A 15,885-nucleotide genomic window follows, 5' to 3' on the forward strand; every position below is an offset into this window, starting at 1 on the left:
AGAATCCTCATTATCTCCACAGAGTGTTCAACCATTAACTTGTACTCCAAACCAGGTGACACTGAAGCTGAGTAGAAAATACCATGCTAGAATTTTAACCAGCCCCTGCTGGGATGGAGCTTCTAGAAACTGCAGGTTGGCAGCATTAAGTGAACTGGCCCCGACCATCCTTATCTCTAACCACAGTCCTCATTCTTTCAGAGAAAAATAACTACACAGTACGTTACCTAGCTACCCTTCACTTTCATCTTTGTGATTCCCAGCTTCCAGAACTGTTCAAGTGCACTGATTAATAATTTATCGGACCACCACCATTCACAAACTACAGCAAGCAGACCAGAACAAGCCATAGAGTCTCCATACCATAAATATTTGTACTGTAACAAACATGATTAATAATTCAAAGCTACATTCAAGTGGACCTTTTTATAATCACTGTTGATTATTTGTATTTTTTTAATATTTTTAAAGTCTCTCAGTTGTTATCCTGTCTATGCACCCATACAGGGATGTAAGGGGAAGTAAGGTGCCTCCTTATTACTCTGCACAGGTCAAATTTGAGGGTTACAATGCTGGGGTGGTGGGTGAAATGTCATTGCTGACCGCCTGTACTTTGATTCAGCCAATGTGGTTGAGCCAATACAAAGGGGGAAGCAATCTGCACCAGCCCATTATATGGCACGGATTGCTTTTGTCACAGAGTTCTCAGGCAAGGACCAAACTATGATTGTGTGTGCAATTCAGATCCTGCCCTGCTCCTGGGGGTAGCAAAAATAATCACTCTCTCTTACTAATTCTCTTCTAGAATATACATTGACAAACATTTCCTAGAAGTAGTTACTAAACGTTGTATTTTATATTGATTTTAATGTCATATTTTAAAATGTAGAGATCTCATATTCATAAATAATAAAATAAGCACTCCGTTCGGTGCCTGATAGATGTTTTTAATTTATTCACAATGAATGTGGAAAGTATCACCACCTTTTATAGCTTTAAGGACAAGCAGCTCTTTATTGCCATTCATATCATGTTCAGAGAAGTGAAAATTAGAAAAGATTTGGAAAAAAAATAGATTTGACAATTCTGTTCTTAATTTGCTACATGTATTACACCACATGTATAGGGTCCACTATTGGAAAAGTGAGCAATAGAGCTATTTTTGTGTGTGACTGATGAAAAATAGTGGAATATCTTCTGTCTAAACAGGTTCTTCTGAGCCAGGCTACATTGTGATTTTGATATGGGCTGCTACTTACCTCCTACTCTAATTATATGTCATGGGGGTTTGTCCTGTGTATAGACTTGTAGTTCTCTCATGTGATGCATTGCTTTTATACTGAATATCAGACCTGTTTCAGAGTCCACATTCTTCTGGAAAACTACAGACGGTTATTAAACAGCTGTTTATAATTTCATTGTATTATGTAGCAGTCTCCTCCTTTGTATATGACATGTGTAGTTCATGTCACTCATTATAGGCCTCAGTACTGATAGTAACCCAACTGAGATGTGGAGGAGAGAGATAGCATGCTATTAGAGTACTGCACATATTCTGTTTTATCACTATCTAACACGATTTTTCAGTCCAAAACACTGGGAGGGGCGAGGGGGGAATGAACTATTGAACAAATAAAATGATTTCAGCACAGGCATTACAGTCTCTGTACATTATCAAGTGACAAAGATCAACAGTACAAGGAGAGGGAGGTATTAGCACATAAGAACTGCTTCTGTAATTAAAGATACAATTGATTTCCACTAATGAGACTCATGAAAGTTTTAAATGTTATGCCTTCATTCAAGAAGGCTAATTTGATCATGTCACTACTTCATTCTGTGTTCAGATTATTGGAAAGAAGAACAAGCTTCAAGTACACATTAAGAATTGTGGCACCAGCATTTCAGTGCATAGCTCCTTCCTAGATTCATCCTTAGCACATATGCATTTAAGTAGTGCAGATGTAACAAGGAGAGGTCAGCTCACTCTATATCATGCTTAAACTGACTTGTCCTCCACATTCTGCAGAATGGACACCATGGCCCCTTTACACTGCTATGCTGGCCACTTTAAGGATCTGTTACAATGCCAAAATGGTATACGTGGAACAGCATATAAAGGTGAATAAGACCCCATAGCTTCAAAGATTAAAATACAGTGTATTAACAATTTAACATGCAAAACCATCATTATTTTAACTAATCAGCCTCGGTTAGAGGAAAAACACTGCTATCAATTTCACATCAAACAAATTCTGTGAGAAAATGAAGAGATCTCATTCTAGTGGTTTCACTCACATACACATTTTACATGGGATTTGGGGGAATTTTTTATTACTTGAGTGTCACTGTCCCACTCCACTCTATTTGGATTCCCAAACAGGGCACTGGTGGTGACAGTTTCTTTCCCTCTTTTCAATAATGCTTAAGTACTTTATTGTGAGATTGGCACTTCCCCATGTTTCATTACTAAGCCATCAACACCTACATGCTTTCTCTACCAGCAGCACCGCATGGAAACAGATTTTTCTGGAGATCCGTATAGCAGAAAAATCAGAGACGTACTACAGCATGCATTTCTATTCCACTCAGTTAAAACTCTTTCCTACACAGGCAAATTCCCCAGACTGTTTGGATTGTCAGGGGAGGCTGTCAGATGTTTGTATGGAACCCAGTAGCAATGCCTAACTGATCATCAAAAAATCCAGGAGGAATGGTGCTAAGGTTAGTTGGCAGCAGGAACCCACCTGGTTCCCTTTGGAGATAGCAGCAGGAACACAGCTCAGGGAGTCTGGAGGTTTGAGCAGAACAGACAGGTGTTCTTCTCTATCACACACACATACTGTAGCTGAGGGAATTTATCTTTTATGATCAGTTATTGAATTAAAAAAGCCTCTGTGGAGTCTGAAGAAAAAAAATCTGTGCAGATTCCTTTATTCTTTCAGCCATTGCTCCAGCTGGCCTACCATGAGTACTCTATATAATACAATATAAAACAAGCATTTATCTAAGGAGACCAAAAGAAAGAAGGAGAAATGTACCTTTCATTTATGTTATGAATCCCAAAGAGAAAGGTCTAGCCCAAAATATTTACCTCTAATTTCTTATCCAATGTTTCTCTGAGTGCAACATGAAAAATGGTTCTCTTTATTTTATCTTATCACATTAATCTGGTATTACTTTTTGCTCATAATAAGCATTCCACATTTGGCATTTAACATATACTACAGTGGAAAAGATTGTAATCTGTTAAATAAATTTTAGGCTTATCTGACAAGACATTTTTCTTGCATATGGCTATCTGCAAATAGTGTGACTAAGGATCAAAAATTCAGTGGGATTTCCCCCCAGCAACACTATATAACTAAACTGAGTTAGTTATGAGTTTTGGATAAGAGATTTGGACTCTAAATTGTCCATTGCATACTGAGCCCATAGGTAATTTTTTTTAAAGTTATGATATGATTCTATTGACACCTCTGGAGTCCAGCTATAAATAAGAGTTTTAATGAGAAGTTTAGAAGAAGAAAGACGTATCCTTTCAAATGAAAGAAAAATAAAATCTTAGAGATATTGTGATAGTTTCAGGCAGCAGGAGGCCTCACCACTTCTGGCAATTAGTTCTTGTCAGACTCCCCCCAAACCCTCTGCTGCTGTAGCAAGGGCAATTGCCAACATGTAGTTGTGTTCCCCAAGATCAGGAACATAAACCCAGCAGGAGGAGAACTGGGTAGTTCTTGATTGAAGTTTTAGGAAGCCAGAGTGATGTACTCCTTAATAAACTTCATTTGGGAACTGAAAACTGGAGGAAGCTCAAGCCTTTTTGTTTTAGTACTGATCAACACAAACTTTCATTCTATTTAGAAAAGTGGATTTTGCAGATTTCTTTTCCTCCCTGGTGCCATCACTCATTACACCAGCCATTCCATCGCAAATGGGGTCCAGTCCACTTCATATTGTCTCCTCTACAGAAAAGGGCATCTTTTATTTTTTGGAGATCAATAAAAATTCACCTATGGAACAGCTGGACCTTTTAGTGGATTGGTGTAAGTTCTGAAAGTACCTATAGGCGTGAATATAGTCAGTGACCTTCTCAAGAAGCAAAAGGCATTTACCATTCAACTCCAGATCTGTTTAGTTAGCCAATATCTTGGCTAAATATACCCCTCCCCACCTAGCTTGTATCTGCCTCTGACAACAAGTCTAATTATAGCTGTGCCTTGTAAAAGTACATTGTAAACTTGGCAATGGTCGGTGGAGACCACCTTTTACATGGCCATAACAAGGTCAGCCATAACTGTGTCCTAATGAGAAAACTGGAAACTTAATTTTACTTGTTGTTCAAGTTTATAATAAGCCCCCCCACAGTTAGCCTCTAGGCATATGTAAAGAGCTTAAAACTATCATAATCAAATGGCTGTAGCCGCATCCCCTTGTGGATTTTTCAAGTGGGTCTCCCCGGAGGGAAGAAGTCTTGGCCTGCAGTGGCCACTAAAGCAGTCTCCTGTCACTTGGCTAGTTGTCCCTTCAGTGTTATTCTTTTCAGGGTAGTGGTGGTGGGTGGAGGGGTTTAGCCTCAAAATGTTCTAAAACAAAAAGCAAACCTAACACACTACTATGTTGTTCACCAGTCTTCCTATGGGACAGTCCTCCTTTTTTTCCCTTTGGATATGGTTCCCAAACAGTCTTAGTGGTATGTTGCTTGCTCCTGGAAATCTAAATGTTCCTCCTCAGTGGCTGCTTCAGGTAATAGACCTATCGCTCTGCAACTCTGCAGGCAAAGCTCCCTTTAGGCAGAGCTCTGACCGCCTTCCTGGCCAGTCAACTCTGAACTGAGCTAGGCTCTCACTTTTTATTCCCTCCTCCAGGCTTGGCATTGGTTGCAAGGCTAGCAGGGTGGGGCTAGCTGGGCTCATAGGCTCTCCATGACCCCTTCGCTGCTGATGTAGGGTCTCTCTGCCCCATCACACGCTGCGTTGAAACAAAGAGGAATAAAGTGGCTAGAACCTGCACAGCTCTGGATAAGTGAACATATTTAAACACAATATGTCTTTGAAAATCGTGAGCTATATTATTAAAAATGGGTGTCTAAACATTGGACTCTTAAAGGCAGGCACCACCATTTATTTTTACAGTGTCTCAACACTTCCCATAAAACCCTCTTTTTCAGTTGCTTATAACTTTGCAAAACTTTAGCCATTAAGACAGCAACTATCCATGCTGGGTGCCTGCCTCAAGCTAATATATAATTTAGGAGAATGTCAGCCAAAATGGTTCAACTCATTCTGAGAACAAGGAAGGGGGAAATATTTTTTCCTCCATATTGAATTATTGAGACATTTTCTTTGAAATACTCTAGCACTCCCATGCTTTGGAGTAGGAACTTTAAATTGGCAAGGAGATGGGTGTTGTGTCAGGTATATGCCTTTCCCCATTCCTGTAAAACTCCATCCAAAGTTGTCCAAATTATAAGACTTTGGGAAAAAATTGCTATTCACACATGGTCAGTAGGGACTTCTTAGATTTTAGCTGTTTTGCCAAAGATTCTACCCTCACTGAGCATGCCTGAGCCTTTCATAGTTCCTAGTGCTGAGCATACTGTGCACATGCATCCCTAAAAAGGAACTGAACATGCTCTCTGCTGGGGCTCAGAAGGTCTTTCATTGCAATTTCTGCTCCCAAATGCTCCAGGCTACGTCCGGGCCAGGCAACGGACATGGGAGCAGGGAACCCGGTCTCCTGTGCTTTCAATGACTCCCTGCTATCATGCAGGCAGCTGTCTGATTTGAATGCAAAAGGGACAAAAGCCAGATGGGGGATGGAAAGGAGAATATTGGGATAAGGAGCCTGGTGAGACTGGGACTAGAGGTGCAGCATAGAATGGGATTTGGTGGGGGAGACTGGGATTAGGAACCAGTGTGTGTGTTTGTGGGAGCGGTGGGTGAATAGGGGCAATAGCGAGGGGAGGCAGATCTGACAAAGAGCTCAGGTGTTGTGGGAGAACTGGCACTGAATGAGCAAAAACACTGGGACAATGAGCCAGGAAAGGGATGGGGGAAAAGACAGATTGGATGAGAAAGCTTGGGATGGGAGGGCAGGGTAGGAGAGAGAGAAATTGGATGAGGAGCTAGGACTGGATGGGCCAGGAGACTAGAACAAGCTGTGGGAAGGGGGAAAGAATGGAAGAGTTGGGGGGAGGGAAGAGTGACACTGACAGAAAGCCCCACGGGGGCTAAGACTGGCTGGACAAAGCCATATATTGAAGAGTGAGTATAAAACAAAATATTGAATAGCTGCTCATTAATTGAACAGCATCCATCCTGTGAATGAAGCAAAGTAGTATGTGATCATCGAATTAATGACGGTCTCATAATACACACGTACATGGGGGGCAAATTAAGGTTGCACTGACAGCATTAATTCTGACTGTCTTAACTTTTGAGTGCTTGACTTTGCAACCATAATAATGTTATTTTAATGTAATTGTATGCAGTTATATTTAACCTCAGATGAATGGGAGTCAGGCATAAGGATTTCCATTCTGTGAATAATCATCATCTATCTTGACCAAGGAGTTACAGGGTTTAATAATGATGCCAATGGAGTCAAAAACAAAATAGATGGTGGTGAATGAAGTATACTAAAATGTCCATGTTTATGCCCTTGAATGCTGGTTATTTCAATTTTCTCTCCCAATTCATTTAAGTTAAAGCTGTCTGTAGGTAACCTGCATTAGGAGTCAACTGTGCAGAAAGCCTAGGTGAAACTAGTGAGGTATGTTCCTTCCTGAGATTGACACTTTACAGTTTTAAAATCGTATAGTAACATGAAAATACAACAGTGCCACCTACCTGGTCTGGCTCTGAGCTAGCCACTGCATCAGTTTCCTCTCACACAACTTGAATCTCTTGACCTAACTTTGTTTGGTTGCTGCAGAGACTTGCTTGGCTCTCTACTGAAGTCAACAAAGAAAAAGTCAACCCCTTCTGGAGTATCCAAGTTCAAAATCAAACAAAAGCATCTTCCACCCAGTCTCAAGCTGGGCAGAGCCCCTCTTTCCTGAGGGTCTGTCTTCTCTTCAAACTTCAAACACTCTTCAATCTCTCCTAGCCTTCACCAAACACTGACTCCCAGGGCTTCCCACATGCAGTCTCCCTGTTCTCACTCTCCAGAGGCTTCTGATTTTTCTCTCCCACACTCTGCCCGAAGAAGGCCTCATTGAGCCACGAGCTGCCCTTCACATGACTTCGCTCATTTCTCCACCTGAGGAGGTGAGCTAGGTGTGTTACAGATGAGGCTGGATCCATCTGTCTTCCCCTTAAAGGGCCAGTTACCCTCTGACAGGCATCATAAATAAGATTTGAACTTTTGCAGGAAAGCCAAAGTGGACCGTGTGTCATAATATGGAATATGGTTTCCACACTGCAGTAAGAGTGGCAAAGGAAAATATCCTCATCTGAGGTCAGCGTTCTCAGAAGCAATTATTTTCTGTCATTTTAGTAAATGCTTTTGAAACAAGGATTTTTGCCCTTCTAGTTTGTTAAGAAATTAGAAGCTTTTTGTCATTTATTTTAAATATATAGAACATTTATAAAAGATATAAAAAACATTTATATCATTAGCAAACCCACTGACTCTTCAATTCTTCTTTAAAGGGTTAGATAGGAAAAACATATCAAATTTGAATGTCATTGTTTGTGTTTTCTATTTTGTGTATTAATGGCATTAACATACACTAGAACCTCAGCAATATGAACACCTTGGGAATGGAGGTTCTTTGTAACTCTGAATCATAGACTTTAAGGTCAGAAGGGACCATTATGATCTTCTAGTCTGACCTCCTGCACAACGCAGGCTACAGAATCTCACCCACCTACTCCTGTATGTTCATAACTCTTAACAAAATGTTATGGTTGTTCTTTCAAAAGTTTACAACTGAACATTGACTTAATGCATCTTTAAAACTTTACTATACAGAAGAAAAATGCTGCTTTCCCTTTTTTTTTAGTAGTTTACATTTAACACAGTAGTGTGTGTGTGTGTGTGTGTGTGTGTGCGTGCGCATACGCACATACACTGCCTGATTGTCTACTTCTGGTTCCAAATGAGGTGTGTGGTTGACTGGTCAGTTTGTAACTCTGGTGTTCATAACTTAGAGGTTCTACTGTATATGTAAGTCATTTATATAATGCCATTAACAACAGAATCTAGGCAATAAGTACTTAGGACACCTCATGACTTTGTCCATTTTATGGCTTTGTGTACTGTAGGAAAATATACTGTGGTACTTTAGTGCAATTGGTGCACTAAAAATGCACAAAGATAGAAAGTTGTTACAATTTTCAATTCCTGTTTATTTCCAGAACAAAAAGAATTCAGGAATATAGCTCATCCATTACTCTATGGTGTTCAAAAAAAGGCAATTATTTTTTAACTAAAAGTTATTTTAGGGTTTGAAATTCATTTTATGCAGCAGTAAGTTGGGTCTAGATCAGGGGTGGGGAAAGTTTGGTCCGAGGGCCACATCTGGGCATAAAAATTGTATGGTGGGCCATGAATGCTCACGAAATTGGGGGTTGGGGTGTGGGAAGGGGTGAGGTCTCCGGCTGGGGGTGCAGGCTCTGGAATGGGGCCAGAAATCATGAGTTCAAGGTGTGGGAGGGGGCTCCGGGCTGAGGCATGGGGGGTTCTGGCTGGGGGTGCCGGCTCTGGGGTGGGGCTAAGGATGAGGGGCTAAGGGTGCAGGAGGGTGTCCCGGGCTGGGAATGAGGGATTCAGAGGGCGGGAGGAGGATCAGGGCTGGGGCAGGGGGTTGGGACACAGAGGGGAGACTCAGAGTTGCAGGCTCCAGTCAGCGCTTACCTCAAGCAGCTCCTGGAAGCAGCGGCATGTCCCCCCTCCAGCTGCTACACGGAAAGTGCAGGATCAGGGCCTCTGTTAGTAAATATACAGTAACTCCCCACTTAGCGTCCTCTCGCTTAACATTGTTTCGATCTTACGTCCCTGCTCCGTTACAGAACACGCTCGTTTAAAGTTGTGCAATGCTCCGCTATAACATCATTTGGCTGCCTGCTTTGTTCAGAGCTGGCAGCCCTTCTATCAGCTCCCTACGCCCTCCCTCCCCCCCAGTGCCTCCCACCCACCGGCGGACCCTGCGGATCAGCGCCTTTCTCCTGCTTCCCCCGCCTCCTGCCCGCGGCAATCAGCTGGTTTGCGGCATTCAGGAGGCAGGAGGGATGGGGGAGGAGTGAGGACTCGGCGCGCAGGCTCCCTGTCCCTCCTCTGCCTCCTGAATGCCACAAACCAGCTGATTGCCACAGGCAGGAGAGGGAGGGGGGAGGAGCGAGAATGCAGCGTGCGGAGTAAAGGGGAGGACATGAGGGGAGAAGAGGGGGTTAAGGGTGGAGGCTTGGGGGAAGGGGTGGAGTGGGTGGGACGAGGGTTGAGCCCCCCGCCCCTGGTGCTTGCACAGTAGAGGAAGCTGCCGCTGCTGCTGTGCAATGTGCTTCTCCTAGCCTACGGCACCATCAGCCTCCTTGCCTGCCTCATTGTCTGCAGTGCCAGTGGGCTGTGCCTGTGTGGGTTAAGTCGGGGGCATCTCCCAACTATAGTACTGTAGTGTATGTACAGTATGTTTGTAAACACACAGCATGTGCACACTACCCCCTCCCACCCCCAGCGATTCACTGTTGCTTTATGGCCCAACAGCCCTGTTCGGGAATAGGGCTCTACACCAAGCGCTTGCAAGGCCACCAGCTGCCTGCAAAGCAGCTGTGGGTGGTGCACAGCAGAGGCCCTGCCTTGCTGTCTTGCAACAGAATAAACAATGTTTTATCTGCTCACCCCCCCGTTCGCTGGAGGAAGGTAAGAACACAGAGGGTGGAACTCCCCCAAAGCAAGTTACAGGAATGGCGTTCCAGTGCCTCCTTCTCTATATAAGGGGAGAAGCGGCGTAGAGATGCACAGAAGTCTGTGAAATCCATGGGAGCTTTGACATTCACTTTAATGCAAGCTGCATCTCTCTGCCCCTGCATGCACACAGCAGAGAGGGGCACTGTCCTGAAGCAAATGTTATTTTCCTCCTTTTACTACATTGACTGCAATGCGGCCTGGGTGCTGAGAGCATGGTTACTAGGGGAGATACAGCGGGGCCAGTTTTCCAGGGCACCCTGGAAGAGAGGCCTTTGGTCCTCCAGCAGGACTCCTGTGAAAGTAAGAACCTGCAAGAAAGTAAGAACCTCCATAACTAGTCCTAGCCTAAACCCACAGGGCTTCCAGTAGGGGAGCATGGAGAATGACATGGGTTTTCCAAATTCTTTCCTTTGCAATAGTTGATTGATGCTGCATGACCCCGCCCACTCCAGGCTGAAGGGAGTGAAGAGTAGCATATGCATGCATGTCCGGAGGAGCATCATCCAGTATCATGAGTCAAAAACGTCCAGCAAGTGATAGTGGAGTGCCTAGCAGTAGCAGTACCACTAGCAGCAAGAAAACCAGGAAAACCATTACTTTGGATACTAAATTAGACATTTTAAAGCACTTTGATGTAGGCTAGCATGCAGTAGACCTTGGCATCGCTCTAGGTCTTACTCCGACCACTGTGAGAACAATTTGGAATAATGCCGACAAGATCAGGGCTAGTGCTCGGTGTGTAACACCGCTTAGTGCTACTACAAAAAGTCGATCAAGAAGTAGTTTGCTGGAAAACATGGAGCATCTTCTCTCACTGTGGCTAGAGGACCAAAACCAGTGGAACATACACACCTCCTTCTCCTCATGTAAACTAGTTTTTAGTCTTTGAAGAAATGCTGTAGTGTTAATCTGGCTACTGTTGTCTTTTGCTCTTTACACATCAAAGATCTGAAGAAACCACACCAGCTCAACTTAGTCCCAGATAACAGTGTTTAACCAACTATACACAAACATGCAAGGCCTAAATATATATGTATTGCGCCTTTAAATGGTTTCTGGTGGCTTCCAAACCAAAGTGTAGTGAGCACCACTAGAGTACACACAAATGACTTAAAGAGACATTTCCCTATTCCTGAACTAGAATAGTGGTTCTTTGCTGATAGCAAAAAGTTCTCTTCCTTATTTTCTGTATTTTCAGGCAGTACTTGGAGCAGAGTAGTTTCATGAGAACTGGGCAGTGGTGTGTGGGCTGAGCTTCCTGGAAGAGGTCTGTTCAAGCACTGGCAGCGTAAGTAAAGCAAATTCAGTTTAGAATATAGTCAGACTTTGCTTCAATGATTTCTCCTTCACTAGGAAGTTGACCTGTAAGGCCAGGGCAATCTGCTACTGCTAGGGAGAGGGCCAATATTAGTATCAGAACAACTTCTTTATGTTTAATGGCCTCTATGCCATCTTATAGCATCACCATACTGTAGGATTTTATCATTATAACTTTGGGCCCCAACACCTGTTAATTTCAGTAGGGGTACAGAGTGCTCAGCTACTTACAAGACAAAGCTCTTTTTTTGAAAAATGTGTAGTGGATCAGGATATAATAGAAAATTGGATACAAGAAGTAAACTAAGTAGAAATTAAGCAGAGAAGTTCTGTAAGTTATCTGGTATGTGAAACAATGAATTGTTATGTTCTTGGGCAAGAATTAATGTAATAGAAAGATCTGACCAAAATATAGTAAGAATTGTTGCTGCCTATTAAATTGTTGACACAAAAGTGGACCATGACATCCTTACCCTTCTACTTAGGTGTAGAACTACCCACACATTCCTAATAGCATCATTTGTCAGGCAGTTGTCACAAGCCTCTCAAGTCATTGCTATTCAGTGCTGTAAATGAATCCCCTCAAACAACACATTCACTCACTAACATTGGATTCAATTTACTTTCTGTATGTTTGCTTTATTGCTAGGCTCTTGCATGGACAATATAGGAAATGGCACTACAAAACATTCAGAAGTGCTATAGGCTACTGTCATTCAGATACAAATAAATGAACATACATTTTTCTTCCAGATTTCTTCAGCAACATTTTGCCAATATTTTTAAAGGCAATTTCTCCTCTTCCCCTCCCAACCCAACAAACCAAAATGTAGAGCTCAAAGGGACAACAAACCCAGAAAACAGAGAAAAAGTCAAAGGAAAAACAAGAAAAGAGTTCAAATCCTCTCTGAAATTGCCTTTGTTTTAAACTAGAGGTTGACCAGAGCCCCAAGGTTTGATCGGTTCAGTCAGAACACCCCCACATTTTGGAGCTGTAGTATGTTTCCTTTCTACTCTGTATAAATGCCCAGACCTTCAATAGTGTGGCAACTTCCATGGAAGGAAAAATTGTGGCTTATTAAAGAAATGTTGCAAAAATATTCTGAACAACATTCAGAATGTGCAGTAGCTTTGTTATATTATTGGTGATTGACAGAATTCAAGCTCTGCATATTTGTGAAATTTTTCAAATAGCTATGTATATTATGGAGTTCACCTGCCTATACAATTATAAAAAAGTGTTCTTATGAATCAGTGTTTCCAATAACTTTCTATTCATTTTAGAGACTGATGAGATAATTAAGAGCAATTTTTATGTAATAAAAATGTAAGTAACAATTGTTTTTTTGCAAAAGCAAGGTAAATGTATATAATTAATATGGGAGACATAGGATTAGGTAAAATAAGTTAACACTTTATTTGTCCAAGTATACCGGTGGGAGGAGGCAGTAAAATTAAAATATGCTGTACAGTAACTCTGCAGTATAATAGTGAAATGATAGAAAAAGATGTATATATACATGCCAAAATATATGCATTATAATTCTTGGCTTATGAAACATATTAGGTAACACTAACTATAGATGTTTGGTACCTCCACCTATAATTCATTGCATTATTTAAACCTATTCTAAAATCATAGAATATTGGGTTGCAAGAGACCTCAGGAGGTCATCTAGTCCAATCCCCTGCTCAAAGCAGGACCAACACCAACTAAATCATCCCAGCCAATGATTTGGCACACTGGGCCTTAAAAACCTCTAAGGATGGAGATTCCACCACGTCCCTAGGTAACCCATCCCAGTGCTTCACCCTCCTAGTGAAATAGTGTTTCCTAATATCCAACCTAGACCTCCCCCACTGCAACTTGAGACCATTGCTTCTTGTTCTGTCAGTTCTCAAGGAAGTGGTACTTTTTTATGTATAGGGGTGGGAATAAACCTCTCTCTTGTCTGGCTGCAGAATCCAAGATGAGACAACTCAAAATGGACACTGAGTATGATTGGACACCAGCATGTGGGCCAGTGGCTTTGAGTTACATACATTCTCTAAGTAAAAGAGTAACCAGAAAAAGATTTTGGGGCTTAGTTTTCCAAACCGGAATTTCATTTTCACAGGAATAATTTTATGCCTGCCATTCATTGTGCCCCTGTTCTTTGTGGGTGCAACATTGCTGATGCAATGAAATACCGGTGTAAAGTTGTGCCAACAAAAGTAGAAGACTGATTTAAAAACAGAAACACAAAAGTCCGGCTTCTTAATAGATTTAGAACAAGGCTATGACCGACCAAAAACAAAACAAAAAACCACACACTACATTCTTTCCTGAGATAGAGTAGGGATGCCCGCACCCACGCATGCGAAAACTAAGGAAACATGTCTAGTGAGAAAAGAACTAAGCAGTTTCATTTGAGAACTTGAATCCAGAGCTATGGATAGCTGGAGTTCTGACTGTGGATTTACTTGTGTATAAGCTGTTACAGTGGCTTTTGCCATATTATCTATTCATCGTTCATATTTGAACTATGTACAAATAGTAAACAAAGGAGTCTAGGACTAAGTATACACCCAGAAATTGCACCAAATTTCACTAAATCTGTTTCTAAATTCACCCAGTATCCACACCAGGGGTAGTGCCAATTTAATTCTTGAATCAGTTTGAGTGCAATATTGATTACCTTAATTCGGTAAGAAGCTATTGCCATTTTTTCCCTTCCAGCAAGGAATTAACTCACTCCAGAAATCCAAAAAAAAAAAAAGAACGAGGAGTAGTCCTCGTTCTTTTTGCTGATACAGACTAACACGGCTACCACTCTGAATCCAGAAATCCAGTCCTTCTTGATCTCTCAAAGCCACAACATTAGTTTGATTGAGCTATTCTAATCTCCAGGCATACTAATTTTAGAAGTTTTCTACTCAAAAGAGAAATGTAGATTTCTGGGGGTTGCGGGAGCACTTTTCTTCTGAATAATAATAATAATAATAAAAATCAGGGATTTGTCATTTTCTATATGTTTCTGCTTCAGAAAAGTAAATATGGAAAGAGACAAATTTTGGTGTCTTATCAAAAGAAAGCGAAACCTCTTGCTGCCATCTATGGGCTGAGGTCAATTATGAGCTGCTAACAACATTCCAATGGATTTGATGATTAAGCAATGCAATTGTTGTATGAAAAAACTACACTCGTGCTTACATAGAGTAGAAGGAAGTAAATGCAATACATGATAAAGAAAACCAGAAGGAACCTGGGGGGGGGGGGGAAGGAATATAAAACAACTAGGTATATTTTTTGTGAATTTGCAAAATAAAAGTGTCCTGGTTCAATTCCACTAACTTATTGCTTGTTTCAGTCAAAATAAAGCAGAAGCCTGGCCGGTGGGTCTCACCGACATGCTCAGGGCCTGATTACCATATTTGGGGTCAGGAAGGAATTTTCTGCAGGGTCAGATTGGCAGAGACCCTGGAGGATTTCAACTTCCTCTGCAGCATGGATCATGGGTGACTTCAGGAACTCAATCAGAGGTTATGGGTCTATTGCATGAGTGGGTGGGTGAGGTTTTCTATGGCCTGAAATGTGCAGGTGGTCAGACTAGATGATCATGATGGTCCCTTCTGACCTTAAAATCTATGAGTCTAAGAGCAATGATGCTGTACAATCATCAGCTACAAAGCATGCAAATCAATTAAAGATTTGTTTGCTAGACAAAGCAGATTTTCTGGGTACCATGGTATTACTATGTAAAGAAGACCATGACACTGCAATTAAAAAATAAAAACAGCAAACTCAGATTGTGGTTGCATAAAAGTCTTCCTACATAATATCACACAGAGATGTAGTCTTTATCCTTGACTGAAGGGCAAAATTATTTTTCTAAGAGATATTTCACCTTGAAGACTTTACATTCTAAGTACCAAGTTTTGCCCCTAAACAATTCCCACTGAAACTATGGAATTTGTGCAACTCTAAGAACAAAGTTTGTCCCTAAATAACCTCATGAACAAAAACATTATTAGACATATTATTAGAGGTAGTGTAACTGTTGTTGCAAGTAACTTCTTCAAGGAATGTGGCAGCTCTTTGAATACAATATGTTTGCATTCATAAAGTTTTGTTAGGCCTGTTGCCAGCTGTCAGAGAGCAGATAATATTTGTTTACCTCTAATATTCCAGAGTTTTCATTTATAGAAAAATGAGAACCAGATTCAACAAAATATCATGTGCTTAGTTAGTTTTCATTTTTCAAATTTTGTTGCATTGCCATCCTAGCTCTTAGTTTCTCTACTAGTGATCATTCCCACCACAGTATAGTTATTAGATATCTCGTCCTATAGAAATATCTTCTACTTTTTCTAGTCTTCTGTACAGAACATTTATATATTAATTATCTCTAGAAATATTTATTAAAGTTTAACAACCAAACAATATCTGCCCCCTTAACAAAATGACAAATCCAATATCTAAAACGGTGATATTCTCTAGCAGAAATTGCTTTAAGGAATTGATGATACCAAATATGCAAGTAAGCAGTTATATTTCTAGCTCTGGGCCATGTAATGTCTCCAATACTCTTAGAGAATCCACATCATAGAATCATAGAATATTAGAGTTGGAAGAGACCTCAGGAAGTCATCTAGGCCAACCCCCTGCTCAAAGCA

This window comes from Emys orbicularis, chromosome 2 (assembly GCF_028017835.1).
Source record: "Emys orbicularis isolate rEmyOrb1 chromosome 2, rEmyOrb1.hap1, whole genome shotgun sequence".
NCBI classification, from domain to species: domain Eukaryota; kingdom Metazoa; phylum Chordata; order Testudines; family Emydidae; genus Emys; species Emys orbicularis.